Below are 27800 nucleotides of genomic sequence, written 5' to 3' on the forward strand. Positions count from 1 at the left end.
TCCACAACCCCCTCAGTCAGCCTGTTCCAGTGGTCTGTCAGGAGGTACCTCTAAGATTTCACAATTTCAATGAGTAGTTTGGAACTTCAGTTGCCTTAAATTGTTTACTCAGAGTCACTGTGAAATTGTAGAGTTACTTCTGTGGTATTAACCACAAGAGGAAGAACTTCTTTACCGCAAGGGTCCCAGAGCACTGGAGCAGGCTGCCCAGAGAGCTTGTGGGGTCTCCTTCTCTGGGGACTTCCCAGCCCTGTCTGGATGTGTTTCTGTGCAACCTAAGCTAAATTCTATGGTCCTGTTCCAGCAGAGGTGTTGGACTCAATGATCCACAGAGGTCCCTTCCAGCCCCTACCATTCTGTGATCCTGTGAACCACATAATCTAGTGACTCCTCCTCCTTATTTCCTTCCCCACTCTAAACATTTTTAGAAGTCCACCCATGAATTCAATGTTTTTTTTTTTTCCTATTCAATCATATTTTGAGTCTGGACTGACCTAGCCACCCAAGAACTGCACCCATCATTTTGTGTAGAACACAGAGTGTGTTCGGTCAGTGCTTCGCATCCAGTGCTGCGCTGTTGGAGCCTCAGGATTTATTCTGATACTGCCAGATCGTCAAACGCTGATAAAACATGACACAGCTACCAGAAAGGGCAAGTCAATAACCACTGCTGTCACTTAAATCCAGTGCTGAAGAGCTGGGATCCTTCTTGCAAATCACCCTTCCTAATAAAGAAGGCCTTATCCTTGGCATGTTTTACCGGAGCATGTCAAAGCGCAACGGCAAGAATTTATGCCCTCGTCTTTTCTCTTGACATTAAAAGTTATCTGCCTGAGAACTTTCTGCAAAAGATGGCTCAGGAAGTAAAAACTACCTTGCTCTACGTTCTGCTTAATTTATGACACGCTCTATAACAAAGCAAATCTGATCAAACCTGGATTTAAAACCCTCTACCTACTGTGTGATTTGAATTACTGAGGGGAAGAGGGAAGGATTGTGGCTTCGTAAAGAATAGAGCCAAGGAACTCACCCACAAATGGCATTTTAAGTGCTGCAACCTCCCTACATCACACAAAACAACTGTGAAATTTGGGTTATTAATTCATAGAATGGTTTAGGTTGGAAGGGACCTCAAAGCTCAGCCAGTTCCACCCCCTTGCCATAGGCAGGGACACCTCCCACTAGCACAGGTTACTCAAGGCCTTATCCGACCAAACAATTAAACAAACAACAAAACCCCCACAAAAAAATCAAACAAACAAAACAACCAAACCCAGAATCTCTGTTAGAGGATCACAGAATGGTTTAGGTTGGAAGGGACCTCAAAGCTCATCCAGTTCAACCCCCTCGCCATAGGCAGGGACACCTCCCACTAGCACAGGTTACTCAAGGCCTCATCCGACCAAACAATTAAACAAACAACAAAATCCCCACAAAAAAATCAAACAAACAAAACAACCAAACCCAGAATCAATCTTAGAGAATCACAGAATGGTTTAGGTTGGAAGGGACCTCAAAGCTCAGCCAGTTCCACCCCCACACCATAAGCAGGGACACCTCCCACTAGAAAAGGTCGCTCCAGGCCTCATCCAACCAAGCAATTAAAGAAGCAGCAAAACCCCTCCAAAACAAAATCAAACAAACAAAAAACCAAGCCCAGAATCTCTGTAAGAGGATCACAGAATGGTTTAGGTTGGAAGGGACCTCACAGCTCATCCAGTTCCACCCCCTCGCCACAGGCAAGGACACCTCCTGCTAGAACAGGTCGCTCCAGGCCTCATCCAACCAAACAATTAAACAAACAACAACCCCCCCCCAAAACAAAATCAAACAAACAAAACAAACCCAAAATCTCTGTTAGAGAATCACAGAATGGTTTAGGTTGGAAGGGACCTCAAAGCTCATCCAGTTCCACCCCCTCACCTTAGGCAGGGACACTTCCCACTAGACCAGGTCGCTGCAGGCCCCATCCGGCCTAGTCCGGAACATCTCCAGGGCGGTTGTGGATGGCAGAAGCACAGAATGTGAGCACTGAAGAGAGACTGACCCCAGGCACCTGACACCCACCCCCCCAAGTATTCACACACACGGTTAGGATCTCCTCTCAGCCCTCTCTTCCCCAGACTAAACAGCCCCAGGGCTCTCAGTCCCTCTTTGTAGGGGAGCTGCTCGAGTGCCCCAGGCACCCCCGTGGCTGGCTGCTGAACTCTGGCCAGCAGATCCCTGCCGCTTCTGAACTGGAGAGCCCAGACTTGTGCCAGAACGGCCATGACCATCAGAAACTCCTATGTGCATGGAGATATGGCCCCATCTCAAGCCTATCATGTCAGGCAAGGGTTTCATCTGAATGATTCTTCTTGTGTCACAGAACAATTAAATACACAATACCCTGACAAGTAGTAATACTCTCTTCTTTCCATCCCTCCTCTGAATCCTGGTTCTCCTGAAGAGAGCTGCTGAGTTCAGCAGCCAGCTCACAGAAAATAAACATATAAGCTAGAACAGAATCAACCAGGTTGAAAGAGACCCCCAAGCTCATCCAGTCCAACCTATCACTCATCCCTATCCAGTCAACCAGACCATGGCACTAAGTGCCTCATCCAGTCTTTTCTTGAACCCCTCCAGGGATGGCAACTCCACCACCTCCCTGGGCAGCTAGGATCTCCCTGCTAGTATATGACCACAAAAATATTTGGGTTTAAGAGTCTACTTCACCTTAAGATCTGTAAGCAGGGAGTCATAAAGTTGTGGCTGACAGAGCCCACAGTGTATCTCCCAACACCAATGCAAGATTATCAGAGGCTGCAAAGAAACATCTAAGAAACCACGAAAAGCTGTGGCTGCTTTTCAAATGTTCCAGGCAATGCCATGCTTTTGAACTCTAATTTGTCATTTCAATTAAAATTACAGTATCAGGGAAATACTTTTTTTTAACTTCTGTTTATCCAGCACCCTCCACAATCTTCTGGGACCATGAGTGGGATTTTAAAGCAGCGTCACCAGGTTTGCTTCGGATCTGACTTCATAGCTACTAAGAATAAACAAAATAAACCAAACCAAACAGATTTGCCTTTTAATTAAAAAACTATTCTAGACCATGGGTAAGTGGTTGTTTTAAGGTGTGGGTTTCTGTCTCAGATTTGTATTGAACTTCTGGTCTTCCAGTATCTGAAGTGCGGTACAAGAAAGCTGGGGAGGGATGTTTTAGGGTGTCAGGTAGTGGTAGGACTTGGGGGGAACAGATCCAAGCTGGAGGAGGGGAGATTGAGATTAGATGTTAGGAAAAAGTTCCTCAGCATGAGGGTAGTGAGAGACTGGCACAGTTTTAATCTGTGTTTATACAGTACTCTCCACAACCTGACAGGAGCTGCTTGGGGCTACCAGGAAACAAGTCCACAAGCTAAAGTGAGACCAGAATATAGTACCTGTGTTTAGGGACAAAAATAGTATCTCTGTTGAAACTACCAAAGTTCTATCACCATTCTGTTAATCAGTGTTAAACTGCAGGTGCTCAAAACTGGAACAAGTTGCCCAGAGAGGTAGTAGATGCCTCACCCCTGGAAACATTCAAGGTTGGGTCAAACACACCTCTGTGTAAGCCAATCTAGTGAAAGATGTCCCTGCTCACTGCAGGGCACCTGAACTAGGTGACCTTCAGGGTCCTTTCCAACCCAAAATATTCCATCATTCAATGAAAATGTAGGACAATAAAGATGAAAACATTAATTAATCTCCAGGGCCAAGCTGGGCACCAAAGTATCACAGATCCTGATGGAAATTTCTGCATCTCATTATAAGAAGATACAACTGAACAGGATGTATGCACTTTAACTCCAATTACAGCAAATTAAACAAAATCACTGTAAATGCAACACCCTGCTGTTGATTACAAACTATCCTGCTGCTCCATACAAACTCATCTTGATTTCAACAGCAGTTTGCAGAGCAGGAGGATGGTAGAAAGCTTGAAGCACAAGGGTAAGACTGACTGAAAACAGAGATATCCTCTTCAAGTGAGCAGAAATGACCACGTTTAAGTCACTCTTCCTGATCCTCTAAGTTACACATGAAAGTCTCCATTATAACTGACAGCTAAAACATTTAAACAAATCAAACACAATAAAGGAAAAGATGAGATTGGAAGTAGGCTAAGAGGAGAAGACAACAGCCCAGGAGATGGCTTATTGAACAAATCTCTGCAATTGTGCTAGTTGGAAGCTAGCTGGAATATTTTGGTGGGAAGAATTAGATGCTAGGCTGTGAAAAGGAAACAGTGATGTCATCTGCACTCACAGGCTTGCTGAGATGTATAAAAACAAGAATACAAACACAGATAACACAGTTGCTGTGTGTCTCTGGCTGCCTGCACTGTTCGCACTAACCTGATGTCTGTGTAATTAATCCTTCTGGTCTCTAACTCCCCTGGGTGATCTTCAACATCCACCTTGAACATAAGGCAAAGTCTGGGATGGGGTAGAGGGGTGGAAAGAGGTGGAAGGGTGGTTGGGAGCTCCTGCTGGGGTCTCTGGGAGGGCTGTTGTGTTTCTGTATTACTTTTTATTTTGTATTTTTTTCATGTAACTGTATATGTGTATATATATCCGCCTGTATATTCTGCTAAGCTGTAAACAGAGCTTCATTCCTTCATTTCCAGCTTGGCTGAGTCTAGTCTGGGTGATTTCATAAGAGTGGTGGGGTGGGTAATGCCCAAACAGTCACAGCAATGTTGCCACAGCACCTTGGTGAAGTTTGCCTCAGCAAGCACTGAGTTGACTTCCACCCAGTCCAGTAGCCAGGTGGGGGTTGGTCTCTTCCGCCAGGCAACCAGCAACAGAACAAGGGGACACAGACTCAAGTTGTGCCAGGGGAGGTCTAGCCTGGATGTTACGAAGAAATTGTTGCCAGAGATTGGCATTGGAATGGGCTGCCCAGGGAGGTGCTGGAGTTGCCATCCCTGCAGGTGTTGAAAAAAAGCCGTGCCGTGGCCTGGTTGATTGTCTAGGGCTGGTTGCTAGGTTGGACTGGATGATCTTGGAGGTCTCTTCCAACCTGCTTGATTGTATGATTCTATGGCATGGGAAGTGTTAATTATACGGTGTGAGAACCAAAGGCTGGCTTAGACTGCAAAATGGTACAGCACTTACCAGTCAGCAGAACAGAAATGCAATTTAAGTATCCCTTTACTTGTGTCTGTAAGCCAAGAAAGCAATAATTCAATCTGTTTTTCTAAGGAAAAAAAAGAACACCATTTATCAGAGATCATTTGGAACTGACTGAGATGTTATGTGGCCATAAGAGGAGCTCACTGTTTTACACTTTTCATTTCACTGCATGTTCTTATTTATTTCTCCTTGCCTCGTTTTTCAGTGCAAAAACATTACACGAAGGAGGAGAACTGGTTGCTAGGCAGAGTTCACAGGGGTACCAAGATGGCATTCATGACCTGATTTTTATCACCAGTGGGCACAGGGAAAAAAAAAACAACTTACATGCAAAAGGAAAACACATTAATGTTACATTTCAAGAGATTTTACAAACACAGAAGTCAAGATTTTCAAAGTGATGGCTCCCACAGCATGCATAATGTGTTACAGGGAGTATCCTGTACTGCTCCACTCCAGCTTTTATGTCTTAATGCATATGTGCAATTTAGCCTACTTATGAGTGTTGCAGGAACCATAAGCAGCCACCCTGACAATTTAATTCTCAGCTGCAATGTTGTACTAATGGAGTTTTGGTACTTAATCTCCTAATTTGTTTCAGAAATGAGGGAGGAAAAGAAAGCAGAAGATAGAGGGAAATAAGGCAAGAGAAAGGAGGAGGAATATTATCATTTTTATGTGTTCTAATTATTTAAGTCCAGGTGACTTTGGTAGTGAAAAAGAGCTGAGAGTGCCAAGTAATAGGAAAAATCAGTCCTCATACTAACACTTCAAAAACACCACGCAGGCAAACCCTCTACCCATTGTCTGTGTTACTTTACTACTTGCTATGCCAAGCCCCAAGGTGGTGTGTTAACACCACCACAACGAGGTCCTTCATCATGCTCCCAGTCTCAATGCAGTCAATCAGTGAGGTCTTTCATCACGTTCCCAGACTCAGTGCAGTCAAGCAAGCAATAACCTATGAGTGTCTCAGTCAACTTAGAGACCTCCCATTTTCCAGTAACAGGCCCCAGTAAGATCTTCCCTGTTCAAAGGGAATTTCTTTGGCCTACAACAATACGATACCAAAAGTAACACCAGGTGACAACGAATTCTGGAGATGGATAAATTCAACCCAAAGGGAAGCAATGTTCCCTCTTTCCATATAGAATCACAGCATCAACCAGGTTGGAAGAGACCTGCAAGACCACCAAGTCCAACCTATCACCCAGCCCTATCCAATCAACTAGACCATGGCACTAAGTGCCTTATCCAGTCTTTTCTCTCCCCAGGGGACAGACAGAAGGCATGTGGTCTAACCTATCCTTCCTAAACCACATGAAAAGACATGACTTTGTAACTCTGCAACATTTGCTGCTCTACACTGTTTATTCCATTTCTATGTTTATTACTTTTCCATACCCCTTTTATCTTCCCAGGACAAAGTGTGTGAGACTGCAGAGCAGTTACATCAGTGGGACCTGATCAATATTTAAGTACTACTATGACAGTTCCAAATACTAATCTTTATCATTTCTAGTTTCAGAGATCATTCTCCAAAAAACCCAAACAAATCAAAACTCCCAACAATGAAATCCCCACAAAACCCCACCTCTTGCCCAAAGATTCTTGTGTGTGTATATGTAAGTCTTGCAGTCCCTCCCTTAACCCTCAGTTTCTCACCCATTTACACACAGGGCAACTGGAAGAGTTTTCCTTTGGTTTCTCCTATGAAAATATCAAAACACACTCAAATTTCAATGCCATAAAAGTCTAGGAAATTCCTGATTTTCTTTCAGAAGTGTTGCTGAAATACAAGGAAGAGAGAGAGAGAGAGAGTTCACTGCTTTTCTTTTTCCCTCTGACTTCTCCCAATCATTATCCACACCACTAGCATCCAAAATCCAGACGAGTTTTAGTCTGCCTCTAGTCTAACTGGAGATCCACGAATAAAAGCTCTGAGGCTCTTCAGGTTTGTGTATGACTGTGGCCAAAGACAGGTGCAAAGGCTGCCAGAGGTAACTGCTGGCAAGGTATTTTATTGTGTTCTTTCCTTACACAAACAAAGGTTAGAATTTGAACGACTGATGAACTCCTTAAAGACATTATCTGATACGACTGCCCAAATTTCAACTGTCAGGTTCAACAAAGGGTCTTTCTCCTTTCTTGGAAGGCTTAGTTCTGGGAAACACTTAGATTTCATTAAATCAAAAAACCCAAGGCACTGACAGAGTAGAAAAAGACCGAGGCAGACCAGGCAGCCTCCAGCATCCACAGTGGTTGCTCGACAACCAAGACTGAAACCACGAGGCACAACATGGAGTGCCAACTGAATTAAACCAGCTCTGGTAAGGCTAATCTACTGAAACCAACACCACTCTCTAACATACCTGCTTTGCTCCCCAAGAAAAACTACTTTCATAAAAGTCATGTCCTAAAACATTTACCCACCTATCCAAAACCGTTACAGGATCAAGCTTCTTTCACTGCAAATGGCCTGTCACCAATTCTATGAAATCAATAACCAAGGCAGAAGGCAAAGATGGATAATTTCACTGACAGGTTAAAAAACAACAGTGAAAGAGAAGCCCAGCACCTGAAAATACTCTGCCCACCATGTGCAATTCTGATCCATGCTGGTGAGATCAGAGTGGCATGAGTAGTTTTCATGCTCATCAGGATTGGCTCTGTCCTTGGTTGTTGCAAAGGGCTAGGGCTGGGCTAGCCACTAGACAAATAAGACACTCTATTAACTCCTCCCCCTTCCCAAAGGCAAGGGAAAGGGAGTAAGAAAGAAACACTTCATAAACTGGAAAATTAAAACTACTTTAATGAAAATATATACAAAATCAGCAGCAAAACCAACCCCTTCTATGGCAATTAGTCACTGCCACTGTGGGCATGGTGGCAGAAGTCCCAGACTGGACTCAGTGGCAGATAGGAACCAGAATCAGGAAGTGGACTCTGGAACTGGGTTTGGGTACTCATGGACCAGGAATAAAGGCAAAACAGAGAGAGACCTCCTTGGACACAAGCCACTGAAGAAGAGACCTTGATCCTTGTGATCCCTCAGCTTTATACTGAATATGCTGTATACAGAATAGCATCAGGTCAGTTTAAGGTCACCTGTCCCATTTGCCTCTCCCTAATGTAGTACATGAGGTTTAGAAATGACCTTGGTCTGAACACCAGTCCTTGGTATTAATCATAAGCACCAAAGTTCATCACTGTTAGAAGCAGCCAGAGCCTGTGGAAACATGCCATGAGCTGCAGAAAGTGCTGCAACTTAGAAAATTGAGCTTAAACGTAAAATTATTGAACAAAATTGATTCTGTTTTAACTCTACCTTGTCTTCTACTCAAATATCTTGCACCTCTCCTGTTTTGGCCGCAGAGCATGACAAGAATATTGCTGACCTGGAGGCTTTGACACAGTCATTTTCATACTTAACCTAAGAAGTTAAGTGTCTGACACTTAGTACATTGCACATGCACTGATGGGACACACGTTTGCAATTTACATGGCTTCCTAAAAATATTCCTGCCATCTTATGATATTCAGAACTGAGATTTATTGCCAAGGATCCTGGGCAGTATTAAAAGGCAAGCAGAAAATGAAGCACAAAGTAAAGCAAGAGCTTCAAACGCATTCTCTCTCCTGTGCCTTCCAACAAAGCAATTGAGTTGAGGTTCATCAGTATCATAATAAAGGTATCAAGCTGAAGACACACATTCAGTGAGGTGTGTTTTCTCACTCAATGTTAGGAACAGTGACTTACCTTCATGAAAAATGAAGAAACAAAACACTGATGCTACAACTGCATCTGCCTCTCCTGCTCTGTTTGCCTGCATGAATGCGGATCTCTGCTTCTATTTCTCCACCCACCTCCTGCCTGTGTAAAGGAGCCTTTATTCAGTGTGTGGGACTAAAAAGGGAAGAGTTTAATGATCTTTGATCTTGGCTGTAAAGCTGGCACAACCACAAAACTCTCACAGATATTCCACTAGGGAGGCTAGAATCAAGTCTTTTAAAATAATTTGCAAGGATCTTCTCCTCAAAGGGCTTCCAAATGCAAAGCCTTCTGAAGCAGCAAGTCTCAGGCAGAGCAGGGATAATTAAAGGAGGCAGTTCCCATATTTTTGGTGGGCACCACCACTGGCATCAAACAACTAACAGGCTATTCCCTGGAGAAGGACAAAACACGTGGCTGTCCAAGCATCCTTCTATAATGTCTTGCATACTGCTGGTGGCACACTCCCTGGAGAAGGACAAAACACTTGGCTGTCCAAGCATCCTTCTATGATGTCTTGCATACTGCTGGCTACTCCCTGGAGAAGGACAAAACACTTGGCTGTCCAAGCATCCTTCTATGATGTCTTGCATACTGCTGGTGGCACACTCCCTGGAGAAGAGCATCAAGAGGATACTCTTCCCCTCCCCTTCATTGGCAGATGCCTTACGATTACCCTCTGCACTGTAAGAAAGCTCTTTTAAGTGTGACTTCTGGACAGCCACTTGTTGGAAGTTGCCAAAATGGATTCAAATGGAATTGGGGAAACCTGTTCCAGTTTCAGTGGCAGTCATTTTCTCAGTATGTGACCATTTAATATCTTGTAACAATTGATTCCAGTATCAGACTCTGCCGATTCCTCGCCACCACAGAATTAGCAGTCTTCAGCTCAAGTTGTGCTTGGCAAAGCTTCTGTTCCAACCCTCACACACTACAGAGTAGTGTGGCTGCTGGCTGGCTGTAATTCCACCCATTACACACCCTACCAGGGGCCTCCAGATCAGCTTACCTTCTTCTAGACTGAAAATACTCTGCCTTCCCCTACTGAAATCAGAGCTCTTCTCAATTCAGTCCAAACATTAAACAGTTTGCAGATAAAACTAACCAAAATATGACAAAGCACTTAAACAGCTTCAAATTCTTTCAAAGTTAAAATGTCCACATCATTTTCTTTTCCATTCACTTTCTCAGTTGACATAATTTCTTATGCAAAAAGGCATATGGATTCAATGTGTTAAATATTAACATCAGTAAGAAGTATTTGGATCGGTACTCATATACCTAGTTGGAATCTCTGGCAATTCAGACAGCTTGGAAAAATAGAGAACAAAAAAAAAGAAGATAAAAAAAAGAATGACACAGTATTATAGAGCCTCAGGTCTGAAGGGATAATTTAAGTGCATTAAATTTATTTCTGTTTCAAGAGACACAACATAAAACTTCTCTCAGTGGTCTTTAGTTCCTCTGCCAAGCACTTCCCTGAGTATGTTCCAAACTCAAAATGACCTCCCAGGAGAGCATCTCAGGTTGGAGTTTTCTTTTATTGTTTCTGGGTTTGGTCCTATGTTATAGATTATTGGTTCCAGATGTGACTTGGGGAGGGTAAAAAGCTTTACAACCACCACATTTTTTTTTTGTTTTCTTAGCACTGTAAGGACATTCTACAGGAACTGAAGGGAGTGAGTTCCTTTTCCATCTATAGACTTGCCTCTTGGGGAAATCCGAAGTCAAGTAGGCACCATAAAGCTTACAGACTTCTTTCTCTCCTGAAATTCACGTTTGTGAACACTTCCCACTGACCCAGTTTGATGAAATTGATGAATAATTGTGGGAAATCTAGAAACACAGAAATAACTTGACTAGGGCTTGCTGAAATGAGAAGTGATACTACAACACCTATGACTGATCTAGGGTAGGGTGTCCATGCCCATGGCAGGGAGTTTGGAACTAGATGATCCTTGTGGTCCCTTCCAACCCTGACTGATTCTATGATTGGGTTTTTTTTTTTTGCAAACATCACATTACACACAAGGAGCTTATGGGCAAATGCTATTTTTAAGATGGAAGTGCCATCAGTTTACCTGGTTACATTTAACCCAATGATTTTTACTCCTCCCTTCTATTTCCACTGTATTTCCCTTTTCATGGCCATAGCGACTGCAAAAATGTAGCTGCAGTGAAGCACAGATCAGAATTCAGGTGTATGGGAGGGACTTTTTAGGCTATCAGGTAGTGATAGGATTAGGGGGAATGGAGCAAAGCTGGAGGTGGGGAGATTCAGACTGGAGGTGAGGAAGAAGTTGTTCAGCATGAGAGTGGTGAGAGGCTGGAATGGGTTGCCCAGGGAGGTGGTTGAGGCCCCATTCCTGGAGGTGTTAAAGGCCAGGCTGGATGAGGCTGTGGGCAGCCTAATCTAGGATAGAGTGTCCCTGCCCATGGCAGGGGGGTTGGAACTAGACAATCCTTGTGTTCCCTTCCAACCCTGACTGATTCTATGATTGTATATATATACACACAAGAAATCTGGGCATGAGTAAAACAAGGCAGAACAAGGCACTGAAAAATGACTGCAATTTACTGTATGCAAGTATACTTTTAACTGCTCTGACAATGGATGTATGCTCTCATCAGACAACCAGAAAACCAACACATCAGCCTCTAACTCAATCTATTCCTCACCACAGCAGGAAAACCTGCTCTCTGATGTAAAAGGGGTTTATCAGCCCATCTCACCTTTCAAAGATCACATTAATGCTAAATACATTAATGTTTTACTGCTGACAGGCTTATTTTATTACCAAATCTGGCTGTGGACTTCATGCCTCCAGCCACCTGGGATTTTTTTGCAACATTAAAAACACATTACAATTTTCTGACAACATAATAAAAATACAGAAAGCAGCAAACAGAGAACTTTGAATAACAGGGAAGCTGCACTTGAACAGACAGGTAAGAGAGAATGGGCACAAAGGTGTTCACAGAGGCATAGGAAATGGTTTATGTCACAGTACCACAGAATCCCACAATGTCAGGGGCAGGAAGGGACTTGAAAAATCATCCAGTCCAACTCCAGAAATAACAGAAAATGTAAGGCAACTCAAGGGCAGAGAAACAGTGTTACTAAAACCAAAAAGAATAGCTGGAGCCAGCTGCAGCAAGCAGGAAACTGTAAAATTTCCAGTAGTAGCAGAAAACTTGGGAGACCAAGGAGAGGCACAACGCTCCAGGGCAGCTAGAAAAGATAAATGGTAGCTACTGTTTTAAGTGAAACTTTTCTTGTATGCTGAGAACAAAACTGCTAAAGCAGTTCACATGCTTGTCCCAGTCATAGAATCACAGAATGTCAGGGGCTGGAAGTGACTGTGAAAGCTCATCCAGTCCAACCCCTCTGCCAGAGCAGGATCATACAGGAACACATCCAGGCAGGTTCTGAATTCTCTCCAGAGAGGGAGACTCCACAACCCCCCTGGGCAACCTGTTCCACTGTTCTGTCACCCTCACGTAAAAATTCCTTCTCATGTTTCCCTGAAGCTTCCTACACCTCAGCTTCCACCCATTGCCCCTTGTCCCTCATCCATGGCAGCAGCTCCTTGGAGAAGGAGGGGGCCAAGAGATGCAAACAGATACAAAAGAGGATACCTGCTGTATGGTGATCAAAGCTGCTCATCAAAATGAACCTACAGTAGCACTGAGGCTACAACTGATGGCACTGAGCAGTTATGTGAAAACTAGGTGCTTTAGGAAGACAACATTTAATTGCATTTCTATCCAAAAGCCACCAATTCAGGCAGCATCTATGCATTCAAGCCAGGGACACAAAGAACTTGGTACTCAAACTTCAGTGACTCCTGGCCAGAGTGAAACTGTGGTGCCACAGAAGTCAGTGGAAGCTTGAAAGGTAGAAGTTAGGACCTCTCACACATACAGAGCCCAGAACTTAGAATCATAGAATCACAGAATCAATCAGGTTGGAAGAGACATCAGCCAGTCCAACCTAGCACTCAGCCCTAGACAATCAACCAGACCATGGCACTAAGTGCCCCAGCCAGGCTTGGCTTCAACACCTCCAGGCACAGAGACTCTACCACCTCCCTGGGCAGCCCATTCCAATGCCAATCACTCTCTCTGCCAACAACTTCCTCCTAACATCCAGCCTAGACCTCCCCTGGCACAACTTGAGAATGTGTCCCCTTGTTCTGTTGCTGGTTGCCCAGCAGAAGAGCCCAACCCCACCTGGCTACAGCCTCCCTTCAGGTTGCTGTAGACAGCAATGAGGTCACTCCTGAGCCTCCTCCCTTCCAGGCCAAACACCCTCAGCCTCTCCTCCTAGGCCTTGTGCTCCAGGCACCCCACCAGCTTCATCACCCTTCCCTGGACGTTTCTGAACCTCTAGAATCAAGAATTAGCAAGAACTGTTCATCCAAGGGAGATGACCTTTGACAAGCCCTATACAGAGAGGGAAGATAAAGGCATGAGAGGGGAATTCAGGTGTCTACAACGTACTAACTCATGTCCACTTCCTAACTTTCTCAAAGGCTTTCCCTTCAACTGTTTCTTTTTTAATTCAACTTTTGACCTGCCAAATAAAAATCTACCCAAGTGAAAACTGTGTGCAATACCTAAGTCTGGCATTTGTGGCTCTGTGCTTTGTACTTGCAGGTGTCACTTCTTAGGCTCTCAGGGAGTGACACGACGAGGAGCAATGGAGCAAAGCTGGAGGTGAGGAGATTCAGACTGATTGTGAGAAGGAAGTTGTTCAGTGTGAGAGTGGTGAGAGGCTGGAATGGGTTGCCCAGGGAGGTGGTTGAGGCCCTGTCCCTGGAGGTGTTTAAGGCCAGGCTGGATGAGGCTGTAGCCAGCCTGATTTAGGGTAGGGTGTCCTTGCCCATGTCAGGGGGGTTGGAACTGGCTGATCCTTGTGGTCCCTTCCAACCCTGACTGATTCTGTGATTCAATCTATGATCAGGTTTAGGAAAAAACAGATTGTTCAACAAGCTACCCTGGCTAAGCCTGAACCCATGCTATACATAAGCACAGATCTCTAGGCTGAGAACATAAAATAAACCAGACCATTCTGTCAAGCACTGCCTCAAGTTCTAAAACTCTTACATTTTAACATACTTGTGATGTTTTTCCCTGAGGTTATCTCTGTTTCTCTTGTACCTACTGAAATTCTTAACATTATCACCCACTAAAACTATCAGGAACATATCACTGCATGGCTCTTCCAAAAGTGGATCACTAAATGAAGCCAGCAACACTCATCACTGACAGAGTAACAGCAACAGCAGAAAGGCTTCATATTTGCTGTGGATTGAGGGACTACATACAAATAATAACTGTGACCGAGTTAAACTGGGAAAAGGACCCTAACTTGATCTGCCAACAGTAGCACACCAGAAGCAAAGTGCATACTCCTACAGTCTCTCTTTATCCTAAAATGCCAACACTTCCATGCAAGGAGAAAGAGAAACAAACACCACATTCGGGGAATCTAAGTGCAAAAAGCATTTCCTTCCCGGTGGGGACACTGAGGAATACAGAAGTTATATGAGTCACGAAGTTTGTCAAAACAAGAGCTAGAAGGGTAATCAGCATCCTCTTCCTCAGCTCCATGGCCACCATTCACTGGCATCTTGCCCTTTAAAGTGCCTCCTTTAAACCAAAACGTTTTTGTGGTAGGTGGTGAATGTGCATGCATTAAAAGGAGCTGCTAATGAAACTGTAAGTATACTGAACAGTATTTTTTCTCCTACACAAGATAGAAGGCATTTAACAAGAAACCCAGAAGCTCAGCATTTTTAACAGCAGTAATAATGACCTGGGGAAGGCTTCCACCCTTCTTTCTATAACCTCTTGAAGCACATTACAATTACCTGTAGCTTCTGATCAAAGTGTTTTAGGAACGAGGTAGGAAAGAGCAAGAGAAATGCTTTTTTTTATGCAAAGTTCTGTCTAGAGGATCCATTTTGTTACAAATTTCATTAGAAGGCAATAGCACTTACAAGAAACATGCAATAGTGGCTCAGATTTATTTCCTAGGAGAAGTTAAGTGAGGAATAAACAGCACACAAGCTTGCATCACAACACTGACAGCAAACACAGGCAGGAAAAAGCAGTCACATCAGCATCTAAACACTGAAGTGATGGCCACGCTTACAGACAAGAGGCTGCTCCTCTTTTCATTTCTTCCACTACCCTGCTTAGCAGTGCCCACACTTCTCAAACTGCCTTTTCCTATTTCATTTACACAGGAGGAGTATTTCTCTGAGGTATCTTGAGGCTGAAGAACATTAGCTGCAGACCCATTAAGGTACACTACAGAGTATCCATGCAAACTGCAGAAGGCCATCAGCAAGGACAAGCAGCTCAATTCCACCTCTAGTCTTTCATTACCCAAGTTAGAAAGCACTCCCAGCACTTCCCAAGACCTTGCTGGGAATATTCCATTCTGCCACTGGCTTTATTTTCACCCTCTGTCATGTATTACAAACATCAACCTATTGTACAGACATACTTTGGATGGCTATGGTTAGCAGTTGGCCAGTTTACTTTTTATTCAGGAGGGGAAACGATGCCAAAAGTGCCTTCTTTTTTTTGTTTAAAAAAACCCAAGCAAAACAATTCCTTTTGTTTTCTCCCTCTGTTCACTCCCCAAAAGAATGTTAGTCAAAGTTTCACACCGATGAGAGATGGCTGGCTGCCTACTCTCCTTCCCAAAGGACAGCCATGCTTCTTACAGCTGAGTGTCAGGAAGGGAAATTCAGTGCTGGAGAATGTTATAAAAGGAAAACGATAATAACAAATTGACCAACAGAGATTTCTATTTCTCTGATACCTTTCTTCAAGTTACTCTCTCATGGCAAACCATTCCCTTCTTGAGAATGCTGTTACTCATCACACCTATTTCTCTGTCTTTGCCTTCTTTTTCCCTCTCCTTTAGGAAAATGTATTTTTCAGGCAAGCTGATTTATGTGGACACTGGTCCAGCACACAGCTTGCCAACTGATACTCCCATAGCACCTGAATCAGTCGCCATTCCCATAGTCAGAAAGGCCCCTTTTTAAGACATAAAAGATTTTCAAAACCCTTCACTGGAAGAAAAAGTAACCCCAAATTACCCAAATAACCTCAGATAAGAATTAGAAAGCACTGAAAATCTGTCATCTTCCTGAAAAAAAACAGCCACTGTGATGCTATTTCACTGTCCACACCACAGAACACTGGAAAAGGGAGCAGCTCTGCCAGTGGTTCAGCAAAGACATCCTCTCTCCTGGCAGCCTCGGTTGCCAACTTGCAAAAGGGTCTCCTTTTGTTTCCTGGAGCAAGCAAGATTTTCCTGTCACAGGACAGACAGAACAGGGCTCCACTGCCCTGCAGCACGGCTGAACTTTTGCCTCGTCCATACACTTCATTGCTCAGCATCAGTGGAAGAAGCTGTCCTACTCAGAGCAAGAGCACCAGCCCACTCCCTCCACCCTCACCTGAAGCCTGAGAGTCTTCTTGGTTGGTTGGTTTTCCTCACACCTTGGTTTCCTTGAAATGCCAGCACAAAAAGGAAACTTGATAATAAAGGCTGCTAATGTAGTCACAGAACAAACATCTCAACTTCCTTTTACTCAGAAATATTCTTTCTTGAGAGGCCACAAAACACCTGGATGCAGATCGTGGAAGCATCTCCTGGCCATTAGCAGCTCCCTGCTACAGCAGCAGAATCCACCTGCGTATTTCTCTGACTTGCAGCAGGCTTATACGGACTAACATTTCCATGCCTTTATTTGCAAAGATTAAGACTAAAGAATCAAGTCAATAAAGGCAAAAGCTCTCCTTCACTCAACTTAAAGCCAGGCTACCAAGCCCATCTCACTGCATTCTAAGCCTGTGCTACTGCAGATAACTTACACAAATGCTTTTGAAAAAAAATCACAAATCATCTCCTTAGCAAACAACTGAACTCAAGAATTTAATTATCACTGAGTACACTGAGGAGGGTATTGGCACTGTTATTTGTGGAATAAATGGCTTCTAAGTACAACATCCCTGTAAAACATGGAATGGTTTCACGCAGCATCAAATTTTGCCTTTAACTAGTGAGTGATTTCAGCTCTACGTTGCTTGAAAGATAACTGAGATGATTTCCCAACTGCCTGGCTGAAGATTAACCCACTACAAAGAGTTTAAAATCAGTTGGTAACTACCAAACATCATCTCTTCAGACTGCTGACATAATTTCTTTATTAGGTTTTGGAATATTCAGAATGTTACTTCCACAGCAAACTGACAGAGTACAGCAGGCAATTAGTGAACTAGACACTAATGGTAATCAGATTACTGGAAAACAAATAACTGAATTAGGTCCTTAATTGGCAGCTGAATGCAGGCATTTCTTCTGCTACAGCTCAGCAACAACAGGATTAAAAATAAATAATCAAATGGTAGGAAAACAAAAAATTAGATTTCCAGGGGGAAAGAAACGTCTGCTGATGGAAAGCAAACCATGCTCCTGCAAGCACAAGCAGTCTTCAGCTCCAGGGAGACTTTTCTGCCAACAGTTCTCTTATTTCCCTGTCTGAACAAGGAGGCTCTATAGGTGTGTTTCACAAAAATGCATCGTGTGTTTAGCACAGGTTCTCAAAAGTAATCATCTAAATGTCATTAACTACCTTCACAATCAACCAGTCTCCTCCACTCATGGCCAGGCTCTGTGGCTCATCAAAGTCAAGAGAAGAATATATAACCTTTAGCTTGTGGTGCAGTTTCCAACCTTATTCAACCAGCACACAGACCTGAAATAATTCTCTACGTAAGAACTCCACCCATTTTCCCTTGCACAGCTCAGTAACACAAGGAATTGTATCCAAAATACTAGAGTAGGTGTTAGGCTAGCTGTACAGACCTCACACCACAGGCAGCAGGTCTCTGAAAGCAGAGAATCAAGGGGTAAAAAGTCTTTGGCAACACACTGTCATAGGCATTTAATTTTGTGATGTTTCCCTTATGCTTTATTTTCTAAGCAATAGACAAAAAGAGGAATTAAATAAATAACCTACATAAATAGATGGGAGAGTTCAGGATGCAGCATTCTCCAGGAGCATCAAACACAAGACGTGGTTCTATGAAGCTAATGAATTTGAATGGAGGCCTCAAAGGCACTCAGGTACATGACATAAGCTACACACACAAAATTTGAAAGCAGGAGGCCTTCTAGATTCCACCACAAAACATTTTGTGCTGTTTTGGCACTCCCTCCTTCGGAAATACCAAAGCAAAGTCCAAGAGATGTGGGAATCTCTGCAGGTTTTGAGTAGCAATGGTGTATGCTTATACAGTATGTGTCATTCTGATTCTGTACAGATCTGCATAGTAAGTTTGTTTGGTTGGTTTAATGCTGCACTATATATGATGAATAAATCAAAGCCTTCAGCCATTTCAAAAGAGGGCAAACAACTGATACAGAAAGAGGTGGGGAAGGGAAGGCTGAGAAATGTGATCAAATAATGCAAACTCAAGACAAGTCAGAGAGGTCAGTTTAACAACAGGAAGTTCACAGAAGGGGCACAAAGTACAGAAGTCAAGATCCAGTAGAAAGAATGGTCAGAAGACTTAAGAACAGAGACAATTGATGCACGCATGGAAACAGTCAGGAAAAGGTAGCGACTGCTTAAAACACATACAAGAAGAAGCAAAATGAGTCTATATTAGGATTGCAGTGACCATTTAACTTCCTGTGCTTTGAACCACCTTAAAGTCAGGGCTAGGGACTGGTTTTAAGGAAGATACACTGCTACATCTAAGGATGCAGTAAATCTCTTGACTTCAGTCTGCTTTTCTTTACACATCCAGCTCTTGCCAGAAGAATGCGTAAGTAGTTCCCCTCCATAATTTCTATTTTCCTCTGCTGAGGTTGTAAGGCTACTGAAATTATCTCAATTTTCCAATTTCACAACGCTTAGTAACAATAGCACATCAAGTTGGTGGCCCCAAAATCAACCAGCAGAGGTCAAAAATGGCACCTCTGAATTCCTTTGACCGTAATCATCTACCCGGCAGTGAACAGACATTGAAATTGCTTGTATGTGCAGCTGATGTTCTGAGGAGCACTGGTAGGTTACAGCATCACCTGCCAGCCTCTCTAACTAGCACATACAGCTAATAGATGATACATTCCAGGGGCACATCTGACTATGCATCAGACCATACTCAGGTCACTTACACTCCTCTTTTGTTATGATCAATGTGAATCTAGCAAACACGTTGCCTGCCACAGAATTCGCCGGTAACACACAACCAAATCGCTCAGCCTGCTGCCATCTTTTGGGCAAGTCAAAGACTCAAGCATTACTGCAGTTGCTCTCTAAGTACTGAGGTATTCAGAATGGACTTTGGGTTTCCACATTTCAAAGCAGTGCTGTTTAATCAATAAAGTGTTTTGCTACAGAGGGCCAGAATTTTACTATCTCCTTTCCTGACGTGGAAACTGCTGCAGCTTCAATACAGATGGCTTTGAAGTACTCCACAAGAAAGACACGACACGAGCATACGTTGTTAAACAAACACAAACAGGAAAAGGTGCCCAAAGAAGCTACGTTTTGGCTTTCATTTCCTGGACACCAAACCTAACCGTAACGCAGAAACGAGTTAGCAGCCGCTCTCTGACCGTACAGCTCTCTAAGAAACCATCTGTAGAGGGAAAATTATAATTAGCCTTCCTGAGCACAAATTATGTTCTCTGTTCTCCTTCCTGAAGAAAACCCCGAGGAGTAACAAACACATCAAAGAAATCTGTGGGCTTTGAAAGAGGTAGGTGCCTGCCGCATCTTCCTCCCGCATTGCGGAACGGCTCCCAACGACGGCAGGCGCGGACAGGGATGTCTGCAGAAGCCACAGCCCCACCGCTATGGCTGCCTGCTTGCCCGGAGCACAACCATGGGCAGCCAACAGGCTGCATCAGGACTGATGCCTCAGCCTGGTCTTTTGCACCAACCCTCCATTAATGCAAAGTCCTTCACAGGAAGGTGTGAATTTGTGTTATCACAGGGCACGTTATGTGATTTGGGTAAACATCTGACTAATGTCGGAAGTTAGTGGCGTGCCAACACAAGAGCCATTAAGGACAAATCAATTTAGTCTCCTAGAAGAGCTGGCCACACGTTACAGAGCCCATGATCTTTCATGCCTCCCCAGGACTCACCTACCATGCACTGATGACATTAAACCAGGCTAAGAAGCATCCTGATGTGTAGCTGCCCTCAGAGCCTGGCAACAACTGTGTTACTTTCCTTTCTCTTCTGTCAAGTAGGTGGCAGAGGGGAGCAATTCCGCAAGAGCTAAATTCAGAGGATGCAGATCCTTTACAGTTCCTGTAACTTCAGGTCGGAGGAGATCAATTATGCCTGCAGAAGAGCAGCCACTCTGTCCTGATCCTCCATGCAAACACCGGGATGGCATCGTGTGCCTAAGGATCACTTTTTAACATCTTTTGTTTTTAAAATCAAAACTAAGTGACACTGGGAAAAGGGCCCTATGCATCTATGTGTTTTCTGAGTGATCCAGGGAGTGTCTCCTGAAAGCCCTTCCTTCCTTCGCTATCCTACTCCTTCCCTTTGCTGTCCTCCCACTTCTGATGCCCTACAACTTGATTTCACAACACAAGCAGTGCTATTGCCGCTAATCCTCCATTACACTCCTTGCTCCACCACTCCCTTATCGCAGCCTCTGATTTTGAGCTGGTTACTTCAAGAGGTGGGTCACCTAAGGACTTCTTTCAAAAGCTGTCATTTTCATCAGGATGCCAATTAAAAGTTACATTATGCATCAGTAATAATTTATTGTCTTCAACATCTAACAGGAGTCTTATGCTGCTTGCCACCGTCCTTGTCACTAGAGACCACTCCATTTTGCTGCTTGGCTGCAGAACAGATTGCTATACCAGGTGGAAAAGCACACTGAGATACATAAAGCTGGGAAATACAATGCATTGTCCAATCTAGTTACGATTTCTTTCCTGTGAATTAAAGCTTCCCTAAAAATAAGATGACACAAACACGGCACTGTTGTTTTCCTCGTGGCATCACGCTATGAGAGACGGCACTTATGAGATGCCCTAAGTCACTCGTTATCCTTTCCTTGTAGATCTATGTTCACCATTTTCTTTTTGTTGGTAGAGGAAAAGCTCTGACTTTTTCTTAGAGGAACAAACCCCAAAAGCATGAAATTCAGAACCCCCTCATTTCAGATTTGATGGCTTATAAAGTACACAAATTATAAAGCTCTCAGACATTTCCCGGGCTTACATTAAAATCTGCAGTGAGCCTTCAGAGTGGACCAATTTATTTGATGTGTTTCTCCTGAAGCTTTTATGACACCATAAACATTTCTGAGTCCGTGACAAATACTTTTATAATACATTAAGCAACCTCATTCAAACTGTTCTAAATGTTATGCCAATGGCAATGTATTTAGAAATGAAACAGTCACTTGAAAATGGAAAAGTCTTAAAGCTTACTTTGAACCACCACAAGTCACAATTTGTGCCACCGAAGGCAAAGCATTTTGAATTAAGTTCAATGGCACAAACACCCAAAAGCAAAAGTGGGCATTTTCTCCAGAAGTGCCTCCTGCTGCACCTATTTCCCATGAGAGCATCACCACCAGAATCTGCTCCACAATAAATCTTCCCATTGCACTCAGTATTAATTAGCATGGAGCATTTAACAATGTAAAAAATTAATTGAATTTATAACATGCTTCTAATCACTGCAGTTGATCTGCATTAGCTTCATGCAGCTGAAAAGCTTTGCCAGCCCTCTTTGCTCAGGAACAAATCGTGGCAACGTTCTTCACTAAATAAAGCAATTCACCACGAGAAGCTCTGCTAGGCTCCAAAACCAAGATGCATGCACTCTCTGCAAAGAAAAGCATCACAACCTGACCCCCTTACTTAACAGTGTAACAAAATAAGTACACAATTCTTTCTCTGCTGAAGGCACAGAGGGACTTCAAGTCATGAGGCAAACAAAAATACCCACCCTGCAAAAGTATTGTTTCAGTGACCAAATTATTAGCTGTTCAGGCATGCTTTTAATGATGGAATTCAACTTTTGCAACCTAAAACTGTCTCTGCTGATTTCATGAATCCAGTAAAAAAAAGAAAATTACAAATATTAAAAATCACTGCTGCGTGGCAATAAAAATTGGGACAAACCTGAACGTAGACCAGTCAGATATATTTGATGTTTATGCTTGAGCAGAGAGTGAAAACCACTGAGCAATACACAGAATTTAGCAGTGGGGGAAGGGGTGTGTGCAAGGCAGTGTCTGGCTCTTTTTTTGTTGTTTAATTGTTGCTTATTTTTATTAAGCACTGTCCTGCTTACTTAAATATTAAGTTTTCCTTTGAAAAGCTTGAAGGCATCCCATTTAGCAAAAAGGCAGTTTCATCAGTTGGAGGATGCTACTAAGCTTCTAGAATTTTACCACAGGCACTGTATAAACAGCTCATAGCAAACTGCAGTATTGCCCAAGACTAAATGAGACACACACACTAGAAAACAGTAAGAACACTTTCTACAGGACTTTGCTTTCTCTTCTTGTTAACTGTGACTCTTGGCCTGAAAAGATCAGTGGCGGACATCTGACATGAAGAAAGTGGCGTAACAGCATCCCAGTTTCTCTGTGAACATTTTCTTAGGCTTAGAAAAAGGCACTGCTCACCTTACATACTTCAACATATGCTGTGTGAACATGTCTGGCCCGAGAGCGGTCATACGTGGTTACTGCCTCCATGTATTGCCAGTGAACAGAAAATACTCCAAACCCCCTGCTTCAGAAAGTCATTGGATATCCACAGCATAAATTCCACATTCCCAGCTGTCACTGCCTAACTACGCCTTCTGCATTTCAGCTAAGTCATGCTGTACATTATCACTCTCTCACACTTCATAGCTTCTTCAATATTGACAGAAAAACCTGTGGGCTGCCTAGAATTTAGTATATTCCACCACATTTATCACAGTAGCAATTACCTCATCGGAACAGCCCTTACAAACAAACTCACTCCTGTAACATGTTTTTGTTTATGCCTTGTTTCTCTGTATTTCTCCCCATATTTAGTCAACCGCTTCCTCTCAGCAACAGGGAATTTAGGTGTAAGAGGGTAAAAAGAAAGAAAAGGGCAAGGGGAGAATGTGAGAAGTGATACAACATTTTTCATATGCCAGCTTATTACTTATTTAGGAATCTGGAATGGTTTAAAGATCTCATCATACCATTAAAAAATAATACATCTGAATGAAAGGAGATCTTTTCTGCAACTCTTTTTTCCCAAGCAGCTATAAAGAAGTGTACCTATGATGGATTACCTGAAAGCTTGGAAACCACACCAGTGATAAAAAAAAAGTAAAGAGGAGTAAATATTGGCAACATTATTAACAGGTGGAAGAGGGCAACTGCAGCAGGACGTTATGAAAGCATTTATTTGCTCAGGGCTTCTGCCCTACAAGTGACACAAAGCTTCAATATTTCTCCCGGAGTTAATGCAATTTGTAGCTCTGGATAGCATACACCAGATATTAAGTATTAATAAAGGCTATTTACCTAGTCTTATAAACAAAGATAAGCTAAAAAAAATGTAAGAGACTTCTATAAAAGGCAGCACTCTTACACAGGCTCACTGGCAGTGTATCATTTAGTTTACCTACTGTAAAAACATTGTATTAAATCACACTGAGTTTAAGTCTGCATCTAAGAAAATTACAAGCTCTTAAGTCATTAAGCAGTTTGGACCTTCACTGACAAATGATGAGCAAGAACACATCATAAATGTTGCTCCACAAAAAAAAAGTGAGTCTCAATTAAAACAAAGCATTGTAATTAGAATGTAATGCCCTTCTTATTTTGCTAATGAATTGTGTGTGCGCACACACTGGCGTATTCATTCAAACCACTGTGGGCAGTTGCTCTGATTTGGGTTTAGGTCTCCTTAAAACAAGAACCCAAGAAAAACACATCCTGTCTATGAACAGTAATCAATGTGTCTAGCTGCATTTATAGCCACATTTTAAAAGCTTTAAAAAAGAGACACAACAGGTTCAAACCTAAGTCATTCCTTGAACTTGCTCTGAAGGCACTTCCTTGCTAGAAGGGCGTAGAAGTAAATTAGACCAAAATGAGGTATTTGTAATCGTTATAAACAAACAGGTAAATTTACTGACATCTACATGTTTCTGAAAGACACAGTTTTGTGTATGAGGTGGGAAAATCAGGAAACAAAACAAAATCCCAACTATTAACCTGGGAGCTTCATTGTCCATGGGTGACCTGCGCAAGGCTGGAGACTGGATTAGGTCTTGTTTGATGACTGTCAAAAAACTAGATGCGTGACCTCACACAGTTTGCATGATTTATCTGCAATTCAATTCACCCAGCCTCAAAATGGGGAAAATCCTACTTACCTGGACTGCAGTTTGGCATCAAAACAGAAGGCACCCTAGAAACACACGTATCATATACAGAGACAAGACACAAAGATGTCCACAGACAGTACTTTAAGTCTTCAGAGCCAAGCGCTCTCCACTGGAACATAACAGAGTCTCTGCCATGTAATACTTGTTTGATGAATGTCTCAATCTTCTAGAAGAAAAAACGACCCATCTGCTTGACTTACTACCTGCTGAGAACATTAATACAGAGCTTGGAACCTAATAAATGAAGGAGCAGGGGACAAGCGGATTTCGCAAGTTTATTGCATGGCAGTTACATTAGTTCTCGACCGGCCAATCCTTCACGATGGTTCTGAAAAGAGATTACTTCACACAACTAGCAGTCCCTTTAAATAGTCTCATGAAGTTGCAAATTCTCTTTACAAATGAGCAAAGAAATTGAGCTGGGAGCACTCACTGGATCAAGCCACTCGTTTGTGAGTAGTCCCAGAAAGGGAGACTTTGCCAATCTGCCAAAAGTGTTTTCCTACTCTGAAATTCATGCCATCAAATTTGATAATACCACTCGATGCTAGTTTGAGATCCTGTATGTCACAAGCAGAGGGGTGTATCAGCAGCTGCTGTAAATCTATACTGTTCTTAAAACCAATGGAACTACATCAATTTACAGCTGCTGAAGATTTGTGCCTGCATCTATCCTTATCACTGATGAAGCTATTGAACCAAACCCTGGAGACACTTCCAAATTTAAAGCTCCCACTGACTGCAGGCACAGCCATGTCTACAAGAGGAAAGGCAAGAATATAAGCCAACCTAGAATTAGAGCACTTCCACCTCTCCACCCCATTCACTGCAAGTTTAAAGCTAGCTGTTAAAATCAGAACTTGGCAGGAAGCCAAGAGGGCAGTAAATTTTAAAACTTCCTAGGTCTCCTTTGTGTACCCCCCCAAAATCCTGCTTATGAACAGTGATTTGTTAGCCCAAGTCCAGTTTACTGTAATCATGCAAACAACCCCAGTAAAGCCCACAGGAAAAGCAGCACCCTCAGGAAAACGTGATTTGGCCCACAGTTTTGCTCCAATAGAATAAAGTTTCAAAGTGACTGTTGTGCTCTTCTCTGCTCCTCTCCCCAGGATCTGTGTTAAAAATCTCCCTGTGTTTCCTCTGTTGTCCTTATGTAAGTTCTTCCTTTATGGTTACGACGCAGTGCAACACTGGTCTGAGCAACCCTCACTTGCACACTTATCCCTGGGGCAGTCAAACAGACTCGCACAGAGCAGAAAGAAAGAAATGTATGATAAAGGATTTAGCTGGAGGGGTACTCAGACATTTCTCAGACCAGCATCCTGTAAAACTGCAGACAACAGAGAAAAGTACAGTTGTTTTACAGAAGACATCTTTAATCAAGGCGCGTTCCTCTGCATTAAGCCAAGTGCATGGATTGTTGCAAGTAGTTGGTATTTCTGACTATCAATACACAAACTAAACGAGGCACTCTTGGAAAAGTACCTCCACGTATCTTGAGCAGCAGCATGCACTGTAGTTATCTACAGGTACTCTCCTCTAGACACGTATCACACCAGGTTTACAACTCCTTGCATTCCGCGAGCAGTACATGCAACAATGACTGTCAATATCAACTTTTAACTGCAAGGAATGAAAACTCAAAACTCCTACTTCAGTAGGCTACCAATAAGAACATAAAGAGTTAGTCATAATAACTGCTTAACACAAAGGAAGAATAAACATTAAGATGCTCCTCAGCACTACTCCACTGAAGACATTTCAGTATTAAAAAAAGAGTTAAGATGGTGAAGTCTTCTTCAACTTCAGCAAAACCTCATACAATGATTTATCAGCAGCAACCATTTCCTAGCTACAGTTTGTTTCGATACAACTTTTAAGAAGAACTAAAAACAAAACCATCTTACACGCCACAAAACAGTTCGACTTAAAGCCAGCTAATCGACCACCTTCCTGCACAGCTGTGTTTTCTTTTATTAACATAATAGAAAGATTCAAGGGATTCCCATCTTTACCTTTGCATTTTTCCTTTTCCAGTATCCATAACCAATCATCGCTCTGCTCTTCCATTATGCTTCGTATATTGCAGAGTGAGAAGCATCTTCATTAAATAGTATTAAAAATAGAACACACCCGATCTCCCCACTGGAGCATGCTCTGACAGTGCTGATACCACAGCTCTCAAGGTAACCATGCCCAGCTGGGAACTGAGAGGCAAAGTCAGTGCGAGATTTGCAATTTGCAAGCCTAATTGTGCACACAAACTTGCCTCGATCCGTGACGAAGACTGCTAAAACAAAAATCAGTGTGCGGTTAAATTATGTGACTGAAAAAGTTGCAGGTCAGTTCAGAGGAATTTTTTTTTCACTCCCCTCCCCATCACCCTCATCTTCAATTGCTTTGTACTTGCCTAGAATTTACATATGCCATTTAGAAGGACGCACACCCGGGCATGCATCGTGCTCAGCGCGATGGTAGAGAAGTCAAACAGGTGATCCAGAACACTTGTGCTGCTCTCTAACGCCTTTGTCTCCCCTCAGAGCACACGCACAGTAATATCACACACGGCAGCGGGAGCAGCTCAAGCCAAACCGCACACACCTGGAAGCGCAGGGGCAGGAGGGGGAGCGAGCCGCAGACACACCTAGCATGGGAAAAAAGCACCCCAAACTGGAGCGTGTGTGTGTGTCCCTCGCTGAAACAGTAAATGAACGCGAAAAAAAAATCCAAACAAACAAAAAGCCAACAACAACCAAACAACAACAACAAACCACCACCACAATTAAACCAGACTGCGCAATGGCTGCACTGGATGAGCAGGACTTGGTTAGACCAGCAAGCGGAATCGCTGAAACGCACATACGAGTAGGCAGAATTACAATAAGCGGAGTAACATGAACTATTTTGGGATGAAAACAGCCTGCTAGGGTACCTAACGACATGACGGTAACTCCTGGGCTGCGAGCCTCCTTCACCGCATGCAAAGAAAGAGATGCCGAGGAAGCACCAAGTGCCTCTGTTACCGCAGATCGCTACCCGTGAGAACAATACCAACCACACAAGCCCCGCTTTCCCTCCTTTTAAAGCGTATCCCTGGCTGTCGTTCACAAATCAACGAGTAAAAGTTGGAAGTTTTTTTGCAGTTTGATATATTTTATCTAAAAGGACCGCTGGGAGGAGGGAGGGAGATTTACGTCCGCAGCTCCACTCCCTGGCGCTCGCCTGCCCAGCCTCAGCCCACTGCCCGGCTCCGAAACGAGAAGGGCACCGCGCCGCGCTCGGACCTGGCTCCGGCCACCTCACCTCCGGTGCCGAGCCCGCTGGGAGGAGGCAACTCTCCTCCCGCAGCTCCCCTCCCTGGCGCTCCTCTGCCCAGCCTCAGCTCGCTGCCACCCTCCGAGG

The 27800-nt window shown here is 43.3% G+C and overlaps 1 protein-coding gene across 19 annotated transcripts in view; it reads right to left on the bottom strand.

Moving 5' to 3' along the window:
- Nucleotides 1-27800, bottom strand: part of ARPP21 (cAMP regulated phosphoprotein 21) — a 239183-nt gene that overhangs the window by 124840 nt on the left and 86543 nt on the right. For 7 of the 19 annotated variants that reach the window (XM_064169994.1, XM_064170002.1, XM_064170000.1 and 4 more), the window contains exon 1: nucleotides 26414-26685. The exons of 4 other annotated variants lie outside the window; for them this stretch is intronic. The gene's annotated coding sequence lies outside the window, so the exon portion shown is untranslated. Of the gene's footprint in view, nucleotides 1-26413; nucleotides 26686-26808; nucleotides 27047-27330; nucleotides 27537-27701; nucleotides 27791-27800 lie in introns of those variants that run through there. 8 more of the 19 variants (XM_064169999.1, XM_064170006.1, XM_064170005.1 and 5 more) reach the window with 4 other exon arrangements.

This window comes from Pogoniulus pusillus, chromosome 32, assembly GCF_015220805.1.
Source record: "Pogoniulus pusillus isolate bPogPus1 chromosome 32, bPogPus1.pri, whole genome shotgun sequence".
Lineage (NCBI taxonomy): Eukaryota > Metazoa > Chordata > Aves > Piciformes > Lybiidae > Pogoniulus > Pogoniulus pusillus.